The following is an 18,123-nucleotide window of genomic DNA, read 5'->3' on the forward strand; positions in this document are numbered from 1 at the left end:
ATTATAATGACCCTGATAAATGAATTTGCCTGGCTCAGAGAAGCTGTCATTCTGGTCACATTCATACACATCGCACGGTGGAGGTCACCAAAAAAACGGCAACATTGATCCACAGGTTGGAGAGGCAGACAGCAAGGTTTAGACAAACCTCAACTGTTTCAAACCATATGCTAGCCTAGGGGCATTGGGAAATATTGTCTAGACCAGTGATATTTAAAGTCGGGGTCGGGGGGACTGCAGTGGGGATATATATATTCATTATTTAGGAACAAAAAATTATGAGTATAGATTATTGTACGAGACAATATAGAAACGTTTTTGAGAAAGTTAATTAGAAAAAAAGTATTTGATTGGGTAATTGAAGGTTATTTGTTGATGTAAAAAAAAATGTAACGTACCGATTTTAAAGTTGTATTTGGGGTGGGATCACAAGAAATGATTGCAAAAAAATGGGGACCCCAGAAATTCTGGAGGAAAAAATGGTGTCCCTGCTGAAAAGGTTTGAATACCATTGGTCTAGACACATTTTTCCAGGGGAGATGAAGTTTATAAATTGACTGGCTGGGCCGTGGGACAGTGGATGCGCATTTATAAATCTAATGGAACCGCTAACAGGCACTACCCGCAGAATGCTGGGATGGTGGTGCTTCAACTCCCTGCTATTAACCAATTAGCATCCAGGATCCAAACAACCTGTTTTATAACATTGCCTCTGGTTATTGAAAGACATGTCTAAGACTGGTCTATTCATGTATTCTGTAGGCCTATGTATTTGTTTCTTTTTTTTTCAGTTATCACTATCTGCCTCTGGTTATTGAAAGACATGTCTAAGACTGGACTATTCATGTATTCTGCAGGCCTATGTATTTGTTTCGTTTTTTTCAGTTATGACCCTGTTTCTGTCATCACTATCTGTTTTGTTAAAATTTGTTTCCGCCCGGTTTCGAACCGGGGACCTTTCGCATGTGAGGCGAACGTGATAACCACTACACTACAGAAACTACAAGAAAAAGAGTGGAAGTCATGGAAAATGTTAGGAATGCCCACAAGTCTACCGCCCATAATATCCCAAATAGAGTACCATAGTAGGAGTCATAATACCCATAAGAACTAGTGGTCGAACAGGGAAATGGTTCCAATCGTTTTTCCACCGTTCATATGCCCCACAGGGGATTTTAAAAACTTTTCAAAAAGGCCTGTGTTTCTTGTTGGCTTACCCTGGCATGGTAACCGTGTAATTCTCTCTAGGACAAGGTGACTTTTATAAAAAATGCTAATTAACTGCTAATGTGGCTATCATAAAGAACTACAAATGTATTATTTTAAGTGTTTCTAAAATCCCATATGGGAAAAATGAATGGTGGAAAAATGGTTGGAACCATTTCCCTGTTTGACCGCTAGGTTTTATGGGTATTATGACACCTCCACTGTGGGGCTTTCCCCAGTTTTATTTGACAATTTGTATCATGTTAAATATTAGCCACTATCGGGAGTCACTGTCAGTAACAGCCACATACATTTATTTTGGCATACTTTCATTCCGTTGACCTTTCTTTAATCTGTCACATCCTTGTGAATTGTTCCTGAGGGTTGCTAGCATTAGTGAATCATATTAAGCTAAAGTATTGCAATAATTTGGGACATGTAGCCTATTTGAATCATTATGGAACTCAGACCACACGTAGCAGGAATTTATTCAGAGCGCCCAAGCTAGCCACCCCAGCAGAGTGCGTTACGCGACTTAAAAGGGTAAGTCTGAATAGCAAATACTGAGAAGTACGTAGGAAAAGCATGAATTCCTAAATTGGGATCGAGCCCTAAGTGAATAGGCTTACTATCTAATTTGTTAAAATGTGTTTCCGCCCAGTCTCGAACCAGGGACCTTTCGCGTGTTAGGCGAACGTGATAACCACTACACTACGGAAACTGCATGAGTAGGATACTAAGGGTGTGACTTTGGCTGGGTGGGTGGGTGGGTGGGGCATTTATCGCTCTCAGAACCAAATGAAGTCAGAAATGACTTAGTCCATTAACTAAGCAATAAGGCTTGAGATCCCGGGAATTATCGTGTGAATAACTCCTGAATAAGGGCTGGATCACCGTAGGGATGGTTTGGCTGAGCAGCCGGCTCTTGGAAGAGTCTTGGTGGTTCCAAACTTCTTCCTTTTAAGAATGATGGAAGCCACTGTGTTCTTGGGTACCTTCAATGCTGCAGAAATGTATCCGTACCCTTCCCCACGTCTGTGCCTCGACACAATCCTCTCTCGGAGCTCTAGGGACAATTCCTTCCACCTCATGGCTTAGTTTATGCTCTGACATGCACTGTCAACTGTGGAACCTTATATAGACAGACAGGTGTGTGCCTTTTCAAATCATGACCAATCCATTGAATTTACCACAGGTGGACTCCAATCAAGTTGTAGAAACATCTCAAGGATGATCAATGGAAACAGGATGGACCTGAGCTCAATTTCCAGACTCATAGCAAAGGGTCTGAAAACGTATGTAAATAAGGTATTTTTTAAATCTTTTTTTATGAATTAAAAATGATATGTTATCGCTTTGTCATTATGGGGTATTGTGTGTGGATAGATTTTATTTGACTTAATCCGTTTTCAGAATAAGGCTGTGACGTAACAAAATGTGGAAAAAAGTAAGGGGTCTGAATACTTTCCGAATGCACTGTAGCTATGCAGGCTAGCTACTTTTCCTTTGCTAGCCAGCCAACTAAATCTATCACACAATCACATCAAGCAGCTGAAATGACAGAAAACTGTCTGCACTTTTGTTTGTTTTACCTAGGATTATATTGCCATTTCTTTGGATATATCCATTATAATGACCCTGATAAATGAATTTGCCTGGCTCAGAGAAGCTGTCATTCTGGTCACATTCATACACATCGCACGGTGGAGGTCACCAAAAAAACGGCAACATTGATCCACAGGTTGGAGAGGCAGACAGCAAGGTTTAGACAAACCTCAACTGTTTCAAACCATATGCTAGCCTAGGGGCATTGGGAAATATTGTCTAGACCAGTGATATTTAAAGTCGGGGTCGGGGGGACTGCAGTGGGGATATATATATTCATAATTTAGGAACAAAAAATTATGAGTATAGATTATTGTACGAGACAATATAGAAACGTTTTTGAGAAAGTTAATTAGAAAAAAAGTATTTGATTGGGTAATTGAAGGTTATTTGTTGATGTAAAAAAAAATGTAACGTACCGATTTTAAAGTTGTATTTGGGGTGGGATCACAAGAAATGATTGCAAAAAAATGGGGACCCCAGAAATTCTGGAGGAAAAAATGGTGTCCCTGCTGAAAAGGTTTGAATACCATTGGTCTAGACACATTTTTCCAGGGGAGATGAAGTTTATAAATTGACTGGCTGGGCCGTGGGACAGTGGATGCGCATTTATAAATCTAATGGAACCGCTAACAGGCACTACCCGCAGAATGCTGGGATGGTGGTGCTTCAACTCCCTGCTATTAACCAATTAGCATCCAGGATCCAAACAACCTGTTTTATAACATTGCCTCTGGTTATTGAAAGACATGTCTAAGACTGGTCTATTCATGTATTCTGTAGGCCTATGTATTTGTTTCGTTTTTTTTCAGTTATCACTATCTGCCTCTGGTTATTGAAAGACATGTCTAAGACTGGACTATTCATGTATTCTGCAGGCCTATGTATTTGTTTCGTTTTTTTCAGTTATGACCCTGTTTCTGTCATCACTATCTGTTTTGTTAAAATTTGTTTCCGCCCGGTTTCGAACCGGGGACCTTTCGCATGTGAGGCGAACGTGATAACCACTACACTACAGAAACTACAAGAAAAAGAGTGGAAGTCATGGAAAATGTTAGGAATGCCCACAAGTCTACCGCCCATAATATCCCAAATAGAGTACCACAGTAGGAGTCATAATACCCATAAGAACTAGTGGTCGAACAGGGAAATGGTTCCAATCGTTTTTCCACCGTTCATATGCCCCACAGGGGATTTTAAAAACTTTTCAAAAAGGCCTGTGTTTCTTGTTGGCTTACCCTGGCATGGTAACCGTGTAATTCTCTCTAGGACAAGGTGACTTTTATAAAAAATGCTAATTAACTGCTAATGTGGCTATCATAAAGAACTACAAATGTATTATTTTAAGTGTTTCTAAAATCCCATATGGGAAAAATGAATGGTGGAAAAATGGTTGGAACCATTTCCCTGTTTGACCGCTAGGTTTTATGGGTATTATGACACCTCCACTGTGGGGCTTTCCCCAGTTTTATTTGACAATTTGTATCATGTTAAATATTAGCCACTATCGGGAGTCACTGTCAGTAACAGCCACATACATTTATTTTGGCATACTTTCATTCCGTTGACCTTTCTTTAATCTGTCACATCCTTGTGAATTGTTCCTGAGGGTTGCTAGCATTAGTGAATCATATTAAGCTAAAGTATTGCAATAATTTGGGACATGTAGCCTATTTGAATCATTATGGAACTCAGACCACACGTAGCAGGAATTTATTCAGAGCGCCCAAGCTAGCCACCCCAGCAGAGTGCGTTACGCGACTTAAAAGGGTAAGTCTGAATAGCAAATACTGAGAAGTACGTAGGAAAAGCATGAATTCCTAAATTGGGATCGAGCCCTAAGTGAATAGGCTTACTATCTAATTTGTTAAAATGTGTTTCCGCCCGGTCTCGAACCAGGGACCTTTCGCGTGTTAGGCGAACGTGATAACCACTACACTACGGAAACTGCATGAGTAGGATACTAAGGGTGTGACTTTGGCTGGGTGGGTGGGTGGGTGGGGCATTTATCGCTCTCAGAACCAAATGAAGTCAGAAATGACTTAGTCCATTAACTAAGCAATAAGGCTTGAGATCCCGGGAATTATCGTGTGAATAACTCCTGAATAAGGGCTGGATCACCGTAGGGATGGTTTGGCTGAGCAGCCGGCTCTTGGAAGAGTCTTGGTGGTTCCAAACTTCTTCCTTTTAAGAATGATGGAAGCCACTGTGTTCTTGGGTACCTTCAATGCTGCAGAAATGTATCCGTACCCTTCCCCACGTCTGTGCCTCGACACAATCCTCTCTCGGAGCTCTAGGGACAATTCCTTCCACCTCATGGCTTAGTTTATGCTCTGACATGCACTGTCAACTGTGGAACCTTATATAGACAGACAGGTGTGTGCCTTTTCAAATCATGACCAATCCATTGAATTTACCACAGGTGGACTCCAATCAAGTTGTAGAAACATCTCAAGGATGATCAATGGAAACAGGATGGACCTGAGCTCAATTTCCAGCCTCATAGCAAAGGGTCTGAAAACGTATGTAAATAAGGTATTTTTTAAATCTTTTTTTATGAATTAAAAATGATATGTTATCGCTTTGTCATTATGGGGTATTGTGTGTGGATAGATTTTATTTGACTTAATCCGTTTTCAGAATAAGGCTGTGACGTAACAAAATGTGGAAAAAAGTAAGGGGTCTGAATACTTTCCGAATGCACTGTAGCTATGCAGGCTAGCTACTTTTCCTTTGCTAGCCAGCCAACTAAATCTATCACACAATCACATCAAGCAGCTGAAATGACAGAAAACTGTCTGCACTTTTGTTTGTTTTACCTAGGATTATATTGCCATTTCTTTGGATATATCCATTATAATGACCCTGATAAATGAATTTGCCTGGCTCAGAGAAGCTGTCATTCTGGTCACATTCATACACATCGCACGGTGGAGGTCACCAAAAAAACGGCAACATTGATCCACAGGTTGGAGAGGCAGACACCAAGGTTTAGACAAACCTCAACTGTTTCAAACCATATGCTAGCCTAGGGGCATTGGGAAATATTGTCTAGACCAGTGATATTTAAAGTCGGGGTCGGGGGGACTGCAGTGGGGATATATATATTCATAATTTAGGAACAAAAAATTATGAGTATAGATTATTGTACGAGACAATATAGAAACGTTTTTGAGAAAGTTAATTAGAAAAAAAGTATTTGATTGGGTAATTGAAGGTTATTTGTTGATGTAAAAAAAAATGTAACGTACCGATTTTAAAGTTGTATTTGGGGTGGGATCACAAGAAATGATTGCAAAAAAATGGGGACCCCAGAAATTCTGGAGGAAAAAATGGTGTCCCTGCTGAAAAGGTTTGAATACCATTGGTCTAGACACATTTTTCCAGGGGAGATGAAGTTTATAAATTGACTGGCTGGGCCGTGGGACAGTGGATGCGCATTTATAAATCTAATGGAACCGCTAACAGGCACTACCCGCAGAATGCTGGGATGGTGGTGCTTCAACTCCCTGCTATTAACCAATTAGCATCCAGGATCCAAACAACCTGTTTTATAACATTGCCTCTGGTTATTGAAAGACATGTCTAAGACTGGTCTATTCATGTATTCTGTAGGCCTATGTATTTGTTTCGTTTTTTTTCAGTTATCACTATCTGCCTCTGGTTATTGAAAGACATGTCTAAGACTGGACTATTCATGTATTCTGCAGGCCTATGTATTTGTTTCGTTTTTTTCAGTTATGACCCTGTTTCTGTCATCACTATCTGTTTTGTTAAAATTTGTTTCCGCCCGGTTTCGAACCGGGGACCTTTCGCATGTGAGGCGAACGTGATAACCACTACACTACAGAAACTACAAGAAAAAGAGTGGAAGTCATGGAAAATGTTAGGAATGCCCACAAGTCTACCGCCCATAATATCCCAAATAGAGTACCACAGTAGGAGTCATAATACCCATAAGAACTAGTGGTCGAACAGGGAAATGGTTCCAATCGTTTTTCCACCGTTCATATGCCCCACAGGGGATTTTAAAAACTTTTCAAAAAGGCCTGTGTTTCTTGTTGGCTTACCCTGGCATGGTAACCGTGTAATTCTCTCTAGGACAAGGTGACTTTTATAAAAAATGCTAATTAACTGCTAATGTGGCTATCATAAAGAACTACAAATGTATTATTTTAAGTGTTTCTAAAATCCCATATGGGAAAAATGAATGGTGGAAAAATGGTTGGAACCATTTCCCTGTTTGACCGCTAGGTTTTATGGGTATTATGACACCTCCACTGTGGGGCTTTCCCCAGTTTTATTTGACAATTTGTATCATGTTAAATATTAGCCACTATCGGGAGTCACTGTCAGTAACAGCCACATACATTTATTTTGGCATACTTTCATTCCGTTGACCTTTCTTTAATCTGTCACATCCTTGTGAATTGTTCCTGAGGGTTGCTAGCATTAGTGAATCATATTAAGCTAAAGTATTGCAATAATTTGGGACATGTAGCCTATTTGAATCATTATGGAACTCAGACCACACGTAGCAGGAATTTATTCAGAGCGCCCAAGCTAGCCACCCCAGCAGAGTGCGTTACGCGACTTAAAAGGGTAAGTCTGAATAGCAAATACTGAGAAGTACGTAGGAAAAGCATGAATTCCTAAATTGGGATCGAGCCCTAAGTGAATAGGCTTACTATCTAATTTGTTAAAATGTGTTTCCGCCCGGTCTCGAACCAGGGACCTTTCGCGTGTTAGGCGAACGTGATAACCACTACACTACGGAAACTGCATGAGTAGGATACTAAGGGTGTGACTTTGGCTGGGTGGGTGGGTGGGTGGGGCATTTATCGCTCTCAGAACCAAATGAAGTCAGAAATGACTTAGTCCATTAACTAAGCAATAAGGCTTGAGATCCCGGGAATTATCGTGTGAATAACTCCTGAATAAGGGCTGGATCACCGTAGGGATGGTTTGGCTGAGCAGCCGGCTCTTGGAAGAGTCTTGGTGGTTCCAAACTTCTTCCTTTTAAGAATGATGGAAGCCACTGTGTTCTTGGGTACCTTCAATGCTGCAGAAATGTATCCGTACCCTTCCCCACGTCTGTGCCTCGACACAATCCTCTCTCGGAGCTCTAGGGACAATTCCTTCCACCTCATGGCTTAGTTTATGCTCTGACATGCACTGTCAACTGTGGAACCTTATATAGACAGACAGGTGTGTGCCTTTTCAAATCATGACCAATCCATTGAATTTACCACAGGTGGACTCCAATCAAGTTGTAGAAACATCTCAAGGATGATCAATGGAAACAGGATGGACCTGAGCTCAATTTCCAGCCTCATAGCAAAGGGTCTGAAAACGTATGTAAATAAGGTATTTTTTAAATCTTTTTTTATGAATTAAAAATGATATGTTATCGCTTTGTCATTATGGGGTATTGTGTGTGGATAGATTTTATTTGACTTAATCCGTTTTCAGAATAAGGCTGTGACGTAACAAAATGTGGAAAAAAGTAAGGGGTCTGAATACTTTCCGAATGCACTGTAGCTATGCAGGCTAGCTACTTTTCCTTTGCTAGCCAGCCAACTAAATCTATCACACAATCACATCAAGCAGCTGAAATGACAGAAAACTGTCTGCACTTTTGTTTGTTTTACCTAGGATTATATTGCCATTTCTTTGGATATATCCATTATAATGACCCTGATAAATGAATTTGCCTGGCTCAGAGAAGCTGTCATTCTGGTCACATTCATACACATCGCACGGTGGAGGTCACCAAAAAAACTGCAACATTGATCCACAGGTTGGAGAGGCAGACAGCAAGGTTTAGACAAACCTCAACTGTTTCAAACCATATGCTAGCCTAGGAGCATTGGGAAATATTGTCTAGACCAGTGATATTTAAAGTCGGGGTCGGGGGGACTGCAGTGGGGATATATATATTCATTATTTAGGAACAAAAAATTATGAGTATAGATTATTGTACGAGACAATATAGAAACGTTTTTGAGAAAGTTAATTAGAAAAAAAGTATTTGATTGGGTAATTGAAGGTTATTTGTTGATGTAAAAAAAAATGTAACGTACCGATTTGAAAGTTGTATTTGGGGTGGGATCACAAGAAATGATTGCAAAAAAATGGGGACCCCAGAAATTCTGGAGGAAAAAATGGTGTCCCTGCTGAAAAGGTTTGAATACCATTGGTCTAGACACATTTTTCCAGGGGAGATGAAGTTTATAAATTGACTGGCTGGGCCGTGGGACAGTGGATGCGCATTTATAAATCTAATGGAACCGCTAACAGGCACTACCCGCAGAATGCTGGGATGGTGGTGCTTCAACTCCCTGCTATTAACCAATTAGCATCCAGGATCCAAACAACCTGTTTTATAACATTGCCTCTGGTTATTGAAAGACATGTCTAAGACTGGTCTATTCATGTATTCTGTAGGCCTATGTATTTCTTTCGTTTTTTTTCAGTTATCACTATCTGCCTCTGGTTATTGAAAGACATGTCTAAGACTGGACTATTCATGTATTCTGCAGGCCTATGTATTTGTTTCGTTTTTTTCAGTTATGACCCTGTTTCTGTCATCACTATCTGTTTTGTTAAAATTTGTTTCCGCCCGGTTTCGAACCGGGGACCTTTCGCATGTGAGGCGAACGTGATAACCACTACACTACAGAAACTACAAGAAAAAGAGTGGAAGTCATGGAAAATGTTAGGAATGCCCACAAGTCTACCGCCCATAATATCCCAAATAGAGTACCACAGTAGGAGTCATAATACCCATAAGAACTAGTGGTCGAACAAGGAAATGGTTCCAATCGTTTTTCCACCGTTCATATTCCCCACAGGGGATTTTAAAAACTTTTCAAAAAGGCCTGTGTTTCTTGTTGGCTTACCCTGGCATGGTAACCGTGTAATTCTCTCTAGGACAAGGTGACTTTTATAAAAAATGCTAATTAACTGCTAATGTGGCTATCATAAAGAACTACAAATGTATTATTTTAAGTGTTTCTAAAATCCCATATGGGAAAAATGAATGGTGGAAAAATGGTTGGAACCATTTCCCTGTTTGACCGCTAGGTTTTATGGGTATTATGACACCTCCACTGTGGGGCTTTCCCCAGTTTTATTTGACAATTTGTATCATGTTAAATATTAGCCACTATCGGGAGTCACTGTCAGTAACAGCCACATACATTTATTTTGGCATACTTTCATTCCGTTGACCTTTCTTTAATCTGTCACATCCTTGTGAATTGTTCCTGAGGGTTGCTAGCATTTGTGAATCATATTAAGCTAAAGTATTGCAATAATTTGGGACATGTAGCCTATTTGAATCATTATGGAACTCAGACCACACGTAGCAGGAATTTATTCAGAGCGCCCAAGCTAGCCACCCCAGCAGAGTGCGTTACGCGACTTAAAAGGGTAAGTCTGAATAGCAAATACTGAGAAGTACGTAGGAAAAGCATGAATTCCTAAATTGGGATCGAGCCCTAAGTGAATAGGCTTACTATCTAATTTGTTAAAATGTGTTTCCGCCCGGTCTCGAACCGGGGACCTTTCGCGTGTTAGGCGAACGTGATAACCACTACACTACGGAAACTGCATGAGTAGGATACTAAGGGTGTGACTTTGGCTGGGTGGGTGGGTGGGTGGGGCATTTATCGCTCTCAGAACCAAATGAAGTCAGAAATGACTTAGTCCATTAACTAAGCAATAAGGCTTGAGATCCCGGGAATTATCGTGTGAATAACTCCTGAATAAGGGCTGGATCACCGTAGGGATGGTTTGGCTGAGCAGCCGGCTCTTGGAAGAGTCTTGGTGGTTCCAAACTTCTTCCTTTTAAGAATGATGGAAGCCACTGTGTTCTTGGGTACCTTCAATACTGCAGAAATGTATCGGTACCCTTCCCCACGTCTGTGCCTCGACACAATCCTCTCTCGGAGCTCTAGGGACAATTCCTTCCACCTCATGGCTTAGTTTATGCTCTGACATGCACTGTCAACTGTGGAACCTTATATAGACAGACAGGTGTGTGCCTTTTCAAATCATGACCAATCCATTGAATTTACCACAGGTGGACTCCAATCAAGTTGTAGAAACATCTCAAGGATGATCAATGGAAACAGGATGGACCTGAGCTCAATTTCCAGCCTCATAGCAAAGGGTCTGAAGACGTATGTAAATAAGGTATTTTTTAAATCGTTTTTTATGAATTAAAAATGATATGTTATCGCTTTGTCATTATGGGGTATTGTGTGTAGATAGATTTTATTTGACTTAATCCGTTTTCAGAATAAGGCTGTGACGTAACAAAATGTGGAAAAAAGTAAGGGGTCTGAATACTTTCCGAATGCACTGTAGCTATGCAGGCTAGCTACTTTTCCTTTGCTAGCCAGCCAACTAAATCTATCACACAATCACATCAAGCAGCTGAAATGACAGAAAACTGTCTGCACTTTTGTTTGTTTTACCTAGGATTATATTGCCATTTCTTTGGATATATCCATTATAATGACCCTGATAAATGAATTTGCCTGGCTCAGAGAAGCTGTCATTCTGGTCACATTCATACACATCGCACGGTGGAGGTCACCAAAAAAACGGCAACATTGATCCACAGGTTGGAGAGGCAGACAGCAAGGTTTAGACAAACCTCAACTGTTTCAAACCATATGCTAGCCTAGGGGCATTGGGAAATATTGTCTAGACCAGTGATATTTAAAGTCGGGGTCGGGGGGACTGCAGTGGGGATATATATATTCATTATTTAGGAACAAAAAATTATGAGTATAGATTATTGTACGAGACAATATAGAAACGTTTTTGAGAAAGTTAATTAGAAAAAAAGTATTTGATTGGGTAATTGAAGGTTATTTGTTGATGTAAAAAAAAATGTAACGTACCGATTTTAAAGTTGTATTTGGGGTGGGATCACAAGAAATGATTGCAAAAAAATGGGGACCCCAGAAATTCTGGAGGAAAAAATGGTGTCCCTGCTGAAAAGGTTTGAATACCATTGGTCTAGACACATTTTTCCAGGGGAGATGAAGTTTATAAATTGACTGGCTGGGCCGTGGGACAGTGGATGCGCATTTATAAATCTAATGGAACCGCTAACAGGCACTACCCGCAGAATGCTGGGATGGTGGTGCTTCAACTCCCTGCTATTAACCAATTAGCATCCAGGATCCAAACAACCTGTTTTATAACATTGCCTCTGGTTATTGAAAGACATGTCTAAGACTGGTCTATTCATGTATTCTGTAGGCCTATGTATTTGTTTCGTTTTTTTTCAGTTATCACTATCTGCCTCTGGTTATTGAAAGACATGTCTAAGACTGGACTATTCATGTATTCTGCAGGCCTATGTATTTGTTTCGTTTTTTTCAGTTATGACCCTGTTTCTGTCATCACTATCTGTTTTGTTAAAATTTGTTTCCGCCCGGTTTCGAACCGGGGACCTTTCGCATGTGAGGCGAACGTGATAACCACTACACTACAGAAACTACAAGAAAAAGAGTGGAAGTCATGGAAAATGTTAGGAATGCCCACAAGTCTACCGCCCATAATATCCCGAATAGAGTACCACAGTAGGAGTCATAATACCCATAAGAACTAGTGGTCGAACAGGGAAATGGTTCCAATCGTTTTTCCACCGTTCATATGCCCCACAGGGGATTTTAAAAACTTTTCAAAAAGGCCTGTGTTTCTTGTTGGCTTACCCTGGCATGGTAACCGTGTAATTCTCTCTAGGACAAGGTGACTTTTATAAAAAATGCTAATTAACTGCTAATGTGGCTATCATAAAGAACTACAAATGTATTATTTTAAGTGTTTCTAAAATCCCATATGGGAAAAATGAATGGTGGAAAAATGGTTGGAACCATTTCCCTGTTTGACCGCTAGGTTTTATGGGTATTATGACACCTCCACTGTGGGGCTTTCCCCAGTTTTATTTGACAATTTGTATCATGTTAAATATTAGCCACTATCGGGAGTCACTGTCAGTAACAGCCACATACATTTATTTTGGCATACTTTCATTCCGTTGACCTTTCTTTAATCTGTCACATCCTTGTGAATTGTTCCTGAGGGTTGCTAGCATTAGTGAATCATATTAAGCTAAAGTATTGCAATAATTTGGGACATGTAGCCTATTTGAATCATTATGGAACTCAGACCACACGTAGCAGGAATTTATTCAGAGCGCCCAAGCTAGCCACCCCAGCAGAGTGCGTTACGCGACTTAAAAGGGTAAGTCTGAATAGCAAATACTGAGAAGTACGTAGGAAAAGCATGAATTCCTAAATTGGGATCGAGCCCTAAGTGAATAGGCTTACTATCTAATTTGTTAAAATGTGTTTCCGCCCGGTCTCGAACCAGGGACCTTTCGCGTGTTAGGCGAACGTGATAACCACTACACTACGGCAACTGCATGAGTAGGATACTAAGGGTGTGACTTTGGCTGGGTGGGTGGGTGGGTGGGGCATTTATCGCTCTCAGAACCAAATGAAGTCAGAAATGACTTAGTCCATTAACTAAGCAATAAGGCTTGAGATCCCGGGAATTATCGTGTGAATAACTCCTGAATAAGGGCTGGATCACCGTAGGGATGGTTTGGCTGAGCAGCCGGCTCTTGGAAGAGTCTTGGTGGTTCCAAACTTCTTCCTTTTAAGAATGATGGAAGCCACTGTGTTCTTGGGTACCTTCAATGCTGCAGAAATGTATCCGTACCCTTCCCCACGTCTGTGCCTCGACACAATCCTCTCTCGGAGCTCTAGGGACAATTCCTTCCACCTCATGGCTTAGTTTATGCTCTGACATGCACTGTCAACTGTGGAACCTTATATAGACAGACAGGTGTGTGCCTTTTCAAATCATGACCAATCCATTGAATTTACCACAGGTGGACTCCAATCAAGTTGTAGAAACATCTCAAGGATGATCAATGGAAACAGGATGGACCTGAGCTCAATTTCCAGCCTCATAGCAAAGGGTCTGAAAACGTATGTAAATAAGGTATTTTTTAAATCTTTTTTTATGAATTAAAAATGATATGTTATCGCTTTGTCATTATGGGGTATTGTGTGTGGATAGATTTTATTTGACTTAATCCGTTTTCAGAATAAGGCTGTGACGTAACAAAATGTGGAAAAAAGTAAGGGGTCTGAATACTTTCCGAATGCACTGTAGCTATGCAGGCTAGCTACTTTTCCTTTGCTAGCCAGCCAACTAAATCTATCACACAATCACATCAAGCAGCTGAAATGACAGAAAACTGTCTGCACTTTTGTTTGTTTTACCTAGGATTATATTGCCATTTCTTTGGATATATCCATTATAATGACCCTGATAAATGAATTTGCCTGGCTCAGAGAAGCTGTCATTCTGGTCACATTCATACACATCGCACGGTGGAGGTCACCAAAAAAACTGCAACATTGATCCACAGGTTGGAGAGGCAGACAGCAAGGTTTAGACAAACCTCAACTGTTTCAAACCATATGCTAGCCTAGGAGCATTGGGAAATATTGTCTAGACCAGTGATATTTAAAGTCGGGGTCGGGGGGACTGCAGTGGGGATATATATATTCATTATTTAGGAACAAAAAATTATGAGTATAGATTATTGTACGAGACAATATAGAAACGTTTTTGAGAAAGTTAATTAGAAAAAAAGTATTTGATTGGGTAATTGAAGGTTATTTGTTGATGTAAAAAAAAATGTAACGTACCGATTTGAAAGTTGTATTTGGGGTGGGATCACAAGAAATGATTGCAAAAAAATGGGGACCCCAGAAATTCTGGAGGAAAAAATGGTGTCCCTGCTGAAAAGGTTTGAATACCATTGGTCTAGACACATTTTTCCAGGGGAGATGAAGTTTATAAATTGACTGGCTGGGCCGTGGGACAGTGGATGCGCATTTATAAATCTAATGGAACCGCTAACAGGCACTACCCGCAGAATGCTGGGATGGTGGTGCTTCAACTCCCTGCTATTAACCAATTAGCATCCAGGATCCAAACAACCTGTTTTATAACATTGCCTCTGGTTATTGAAAGACATGTCTAAGACTGGTCTATTCATGTATTCTGTAGGCCTATGTATTTCTTTCGTTTTTTTTCAGTTATCACTATCTGCCTCTGGTTATTGAAAGACATGTCTAAGACTGGACTATTCATGTATTCTGCAGGCCTATGTATTTGTTTCGTTTTTTTCAGTTATGACCCTGTTTCTGTCATCACTATCTGTTTTGTTAAAATTTGTTTCCGCCCGGTTTCGAACCGGGGACCTTTCGCATGTGAGGCGAACGTGATAACCACTACACTACAGAAACTACAAGAAAAAGAGTGGAAGTCATGGAAAATGTTAGGAATGCCCACAAGTCTACCGCCCATAATATCCCAAATAGAGTACCACAGTAGGAGTCATAATACCCATAAGAACTAGTGGTCGAACAAGGAAATGGTTCCAATCGTTTTTCCACCGTTCATATTCCCCACAGGGGATTTTAAAAACTTTTCAAAAAGGCCTGTGTTTCTTGTTGGCTTACCCTGGCATGGTAACCGTGTAATTCTCTCTAGGACAAGGTGACTTTTATAAAAAATGCTAATTAACTGCTAATGTGGCTATCATAAAGAACTACAAATGTATTATTTTAAGTGTTTCTAAAATCCCATATGGGAAAAATGAATGGTGGAAAAATGGTTGGAACCATTTCCCTGTTTGACCGCTAGGTTTTATGGGTATTATGACACCTCCACTGTGGGGCTTTCCCCAGTTTTATTTGACAATTTGTATCATGTTAAATATTAGCCACTATCGGGAGTCACTGTCAGTAACAGCCACATACATTTATTTTGGCATACTTTCATTCCGTTGACCTTTCTTTAATCTGTCACATCCTTGTGAATTGTTCCTGAGGGTTGCTAGCATTTGTGAATCATATTAAGCTAAAGTATTGCAATAATTTGGGACATGTAGCCTATTTGAATCATTATGGAACTCAGACCACACGTAGCAGGAATTTATTCAGAGCGCCCAAGCTAGCCACCCCAGCAGAGTGCGTTACGCGACTTAAAAGGGTAAGTCTGAATAGCAAATACTGAGAAGTACGTAGGAAAAGCATGAATTCCTAAATTGGGATCGAGCCCTAAGTGAATAGGCTTACTATCTAATTTGTTAAAATGTGTTTCCGCCCGGTCTCGAACCGGGGACCTTTCGCGTGTTAGGCGAACGTGATAACCACTACACTACGGAAACTGCATGAGTAGGATACTAAGGGTGTGACTTTGGCTGGGTGGGTGGGTGGGTGGGGCATTTATCGCTCTCAGAACCAAATGAAGTCAGAAATGACTTAGTCCATTAACTAAGCAATAAGGCTTGAGATCCCGGGAATTATCGTGTGAATAACTCCTGAATAAGGGCTGGATCACCGTAGGGATGGTTTGGCTGAGCAGCCGGCTCTTGGAAGAGTCTTGGTGGTTCCAAACTTCTTCCTTTTAAGAATGATGGAAGCCACTGTGTTCTTGGGTACCTTCAATACTGCAGAAATGTATCGGTACCCTTCCCCACGTCTGTGCCTCGACACAATCCTCTCTCGGAGCTCTAGGGACAATTCCTTCCACCTCATGGCTTAGTTTATGCTCTGACATGCACTGTCAACTGTGGAACCTTATATAGACAGACAGGTGTGTGCCTTTTCAAATCATGACCAATCCATTGAATTTACCACAGGTGGACTCCAATCAAGTTGTAGAAACATCTCAAGGATGATCAATGGAAACAGGATGGACCTGAGCTCAATTTCCAGCCTCATAGCAAAGGGTCTGAAGACGTATGTAAATAAGGTATTTTTTAAATCGTTTTTTATGAATTAAAAATGATATGTTATCGCTTTGTCATTATGGGGTATTGTGTGTAGATAGATTTTATTTGACTTAATCCGTTTTCAGAATAAGGCTGTGACGTAACAAAATGTGGAAAAAAGTAAGGGGTCTGAATACTTTCCGAATGCACTGTAGCTATGCAGGCTAGCTACTTTTCCTTTGCTAGCCAGCCAACTAAATCTATCACACAATCACATCAAGCAGCTGAAATGACAGAAAACTGTCTGCACTTTTGTTTGTTTTACCTAGGATTATATTGCCATTTCTTTGGATATATCCATTATAATGACCCTGATAAATGAATTTGCCTGGCTCAGAGAAGCTGTCATTCTGGTCACATTCATACACATCGCACGGTGGAGGTCACCAAAAAAACGGCAACATTGATCCACAGGTTGGAGAGGCAGACAGCAAGGTTTAGACAAACCTCAACTGTTTCAAACCATATGCTAGCCTAGGGGCATTGGGAAATATTGTCTAGACCAGTGATATTTAAAGTCGGGGTCGGGGGGACTGCAGTGGGGATATATATATTCATTATTTAGGAACAAAAAATTATGAGTATAGATTATTGTACGAGACAATATAGAAACGTTTTTGAGAAAGTTAATTAGAAAAAAAGTATTTGATTGGGTAATTGAAGGTTATTTGTTGATGTAAAAAAAAATGTAACGTACCGATTTTAAAGTTGTATTTGGGGTGGGATCACAAGAAATGATTGCAAAAAAATGGGGACCCCAGAAATTCTGGAGGAAAAAATGGTGTCCCTGCTGAAAAGGTTTGAATACCATTGGTCTAGACACATTTTTCCAGGGGAGATGAAGTTTATAAATTGACTGGCTGGGCCGTGGGACAGTGGATGCGCATTTATAAATCTAATGGAACCGCTAACAGGCACTACCCGCAGAATGCTGGGATGGTGGTGCTTCAACTCCCTGCTATTAACCAATTAGCATCCAGGATCCAAACAACCTGTTTTATAACATTGCCTCTGGTTATTGAAAGACATGTCTAAGACTGGTCTATTCATGTATTCTGTAGGCCTATGTATTTGTTTCGTTTTTTTTCAGTTATCACTATCTGCCTCTGGTTATTGAAAGACATGTCTAAGACTGGACTATTCATGTATTCTGCAGGCCTATGTATTTGTTTCGTTTTTTTCAGTTATGACCCTGTTTCTGTCATCACTATCTGTTTTGTTAAAATTTGTTTCCGCCCGGTTTCGAACCGGGGACCTTTCGCATGTGAGGCGAACGTGATAACCACTACACTACAGAAACTACAAGAAAAAGAGTGGAAGTCATGGAAAATGTTAGGAATGCCCACAAGTCTACCGCCCATAATATCCCGAATAGAGTACCACAGTAGGAGTCATAATACCCATAAGAACTAGTGGTCGAACAGGGAAAT

The 18,123-nt window shown here is 40.5% G+C and overlaps 13 non-coding genes across 13 annotated transcripts; all 13 read right to left on the reverse strand.

Annotated features, from left to right (window-relative positions):
* Nucleotides 1–928: 928 nt before the first annotated feature.
* trnav-cac (transfer RNA valine (anticodon CAC)) lies at nucleotides 929–1,001 on the reverse strand. The gene has a single exon. It is a non-coding gene; the product is annotated as a tRNA-Val (tRNA).
* Nucleotides 1,002–1,854: 853 nt separating this feature from the next.
* trnav-aac (transfer RNA valine (anticodon AAC)) lies at nucleotides 1,855–1,927 on the reverse strand. The gene has a single exon. It is a non-coding gene; the product is annotated as a tRNA-Val (tRNA).
* Nucleotides 1,928–3,760: 1,833 nt separating this feature from the next.
* Nucleotides 3,761–3,833, reverse strand: trnav-cac (transfer RNA valine (anticodon CAC)). Its single transcript has one exon. It is a non-coding gene; the product is annotated as a tRNA-Val (tRNA).
* An 853-nt stretch (nucleotides 3,834–4,686) lies between these two features.
* trnav-aac (transfer RNA valine (anticodon AAC)) lies at nucleotides 4,687–4,759 on the reverse strand. The gene has a single exon. It is a non-coding gene; the product is annotated as a tRNA-Val (tRNA).
* Nucleotides 4,760–6,592: 1,833 nt separating this feature from the next.
* Nucleotides 6,593–6,665, reverse strand: trnav-cac (transfer RNA valine (anticodon CAC)). Its single transcript has one exon. It is a non-coding gene; the product is annotated as a tRNA-Val (tRNA).
* An 853-nt stretch (nucleotides 6,666–7,518) lies between these two features.
* Nucleotides 7,519–7,591, reverse strand: trnav-aac (transfer RNA valine (anticodon AAC)). Its single transcript has one exon. It is a non-coding gene; the product is annotated as a tRNA-Val (tRNA).
* A 1,833-nt stretch (nucleotides 7,592–9,424) lies between these two features.
* Nucleotides 9,425–9,497, reverse strand: trnav-cac (transfer RNA valine (anticodon CAC)). The gene has a single exon. It is a non-coding gene; the product is annotated as a tRNA-Val (tRNA).
* An 853-nt stretch (nucleotides 9,498–10,350) lies between these two features.
* Nucleotides 10,351–10,423, reverse strand: trnav-aac (transfer RNA valine (anticodon AAC)). Its single transcript has one exon. It is a non-coding gene; the product is annotated as a tRNA-Val (tRNA).
* A 1,833-nt stretch (nucleotides 10,424–12,256) lies between these two features.
* Nucleotides 12,257–12,329, reverse strand: trnav-cac (transfer RNA valine (anticodon CAC)). Its single transcript has one exon. It is a non-coding gene; the product is annotated as a tRNA-Val (tRNA).
* An 853-nt stretch (nucleotides 12,330–13,182) lies between these two features.
* trnav-aac (transfer RNA valine (anticodon AAC)) lies at nucleotides 13,183–13,255 on the reverse strand. Its single transcript has one exon. It is a non-coding gene; the product is annotated as a tRNA-Val (tRNA).
* Nucleotides 13,256–15,088: 1,833 nt separating this feature from the next.
* Nucleotides 15,089–15,161, reverse strand: trnav-cac (transfer RNA valine (anticodon CAC)). The gene has a single exon. It is a non-coding gene; the product is annotated as a tRNA-Val (tRNA).
* Nucleotides 15,162–16,014: 853 nt separating this feature from the next.
* On the reverse strand, nucleotides 16,015–16,087 carry trnav-aac (transfer RNA valine (anticodon AAC)). The gene has a single exon. It is a non-coding gene; the product is annotated as a tRNA-Val (tRNA).
* A 1,833-nt stretch (nucleotides 16,088–17,920) lies between these two features.
* Nucleotides 17,921–17,993, reverse strand: trnav-cac (transfer RNA valine (anticodon CAC)). The gene has a single exon. It is a non-coding gene; the product is annotated as a tRNA-Val (tRNA).
* Between the last annotated feature and the right edge of the window lie 130 nt (nucleotides 17,994–18,123).

The sequence above is a fragment of the Salmo salar genome, chromosome 14, assembly GCF_965601325.2.
Source record: "Salmo salar chromosome 14, fSalSal1, whole genome shotgun sequence".
Lineage (NCBI taxonomy): Eukaryota > Metazoa > Chordata > Actinopteri > Salmoniformes > Salmonidae > Salmo > Salmo salar.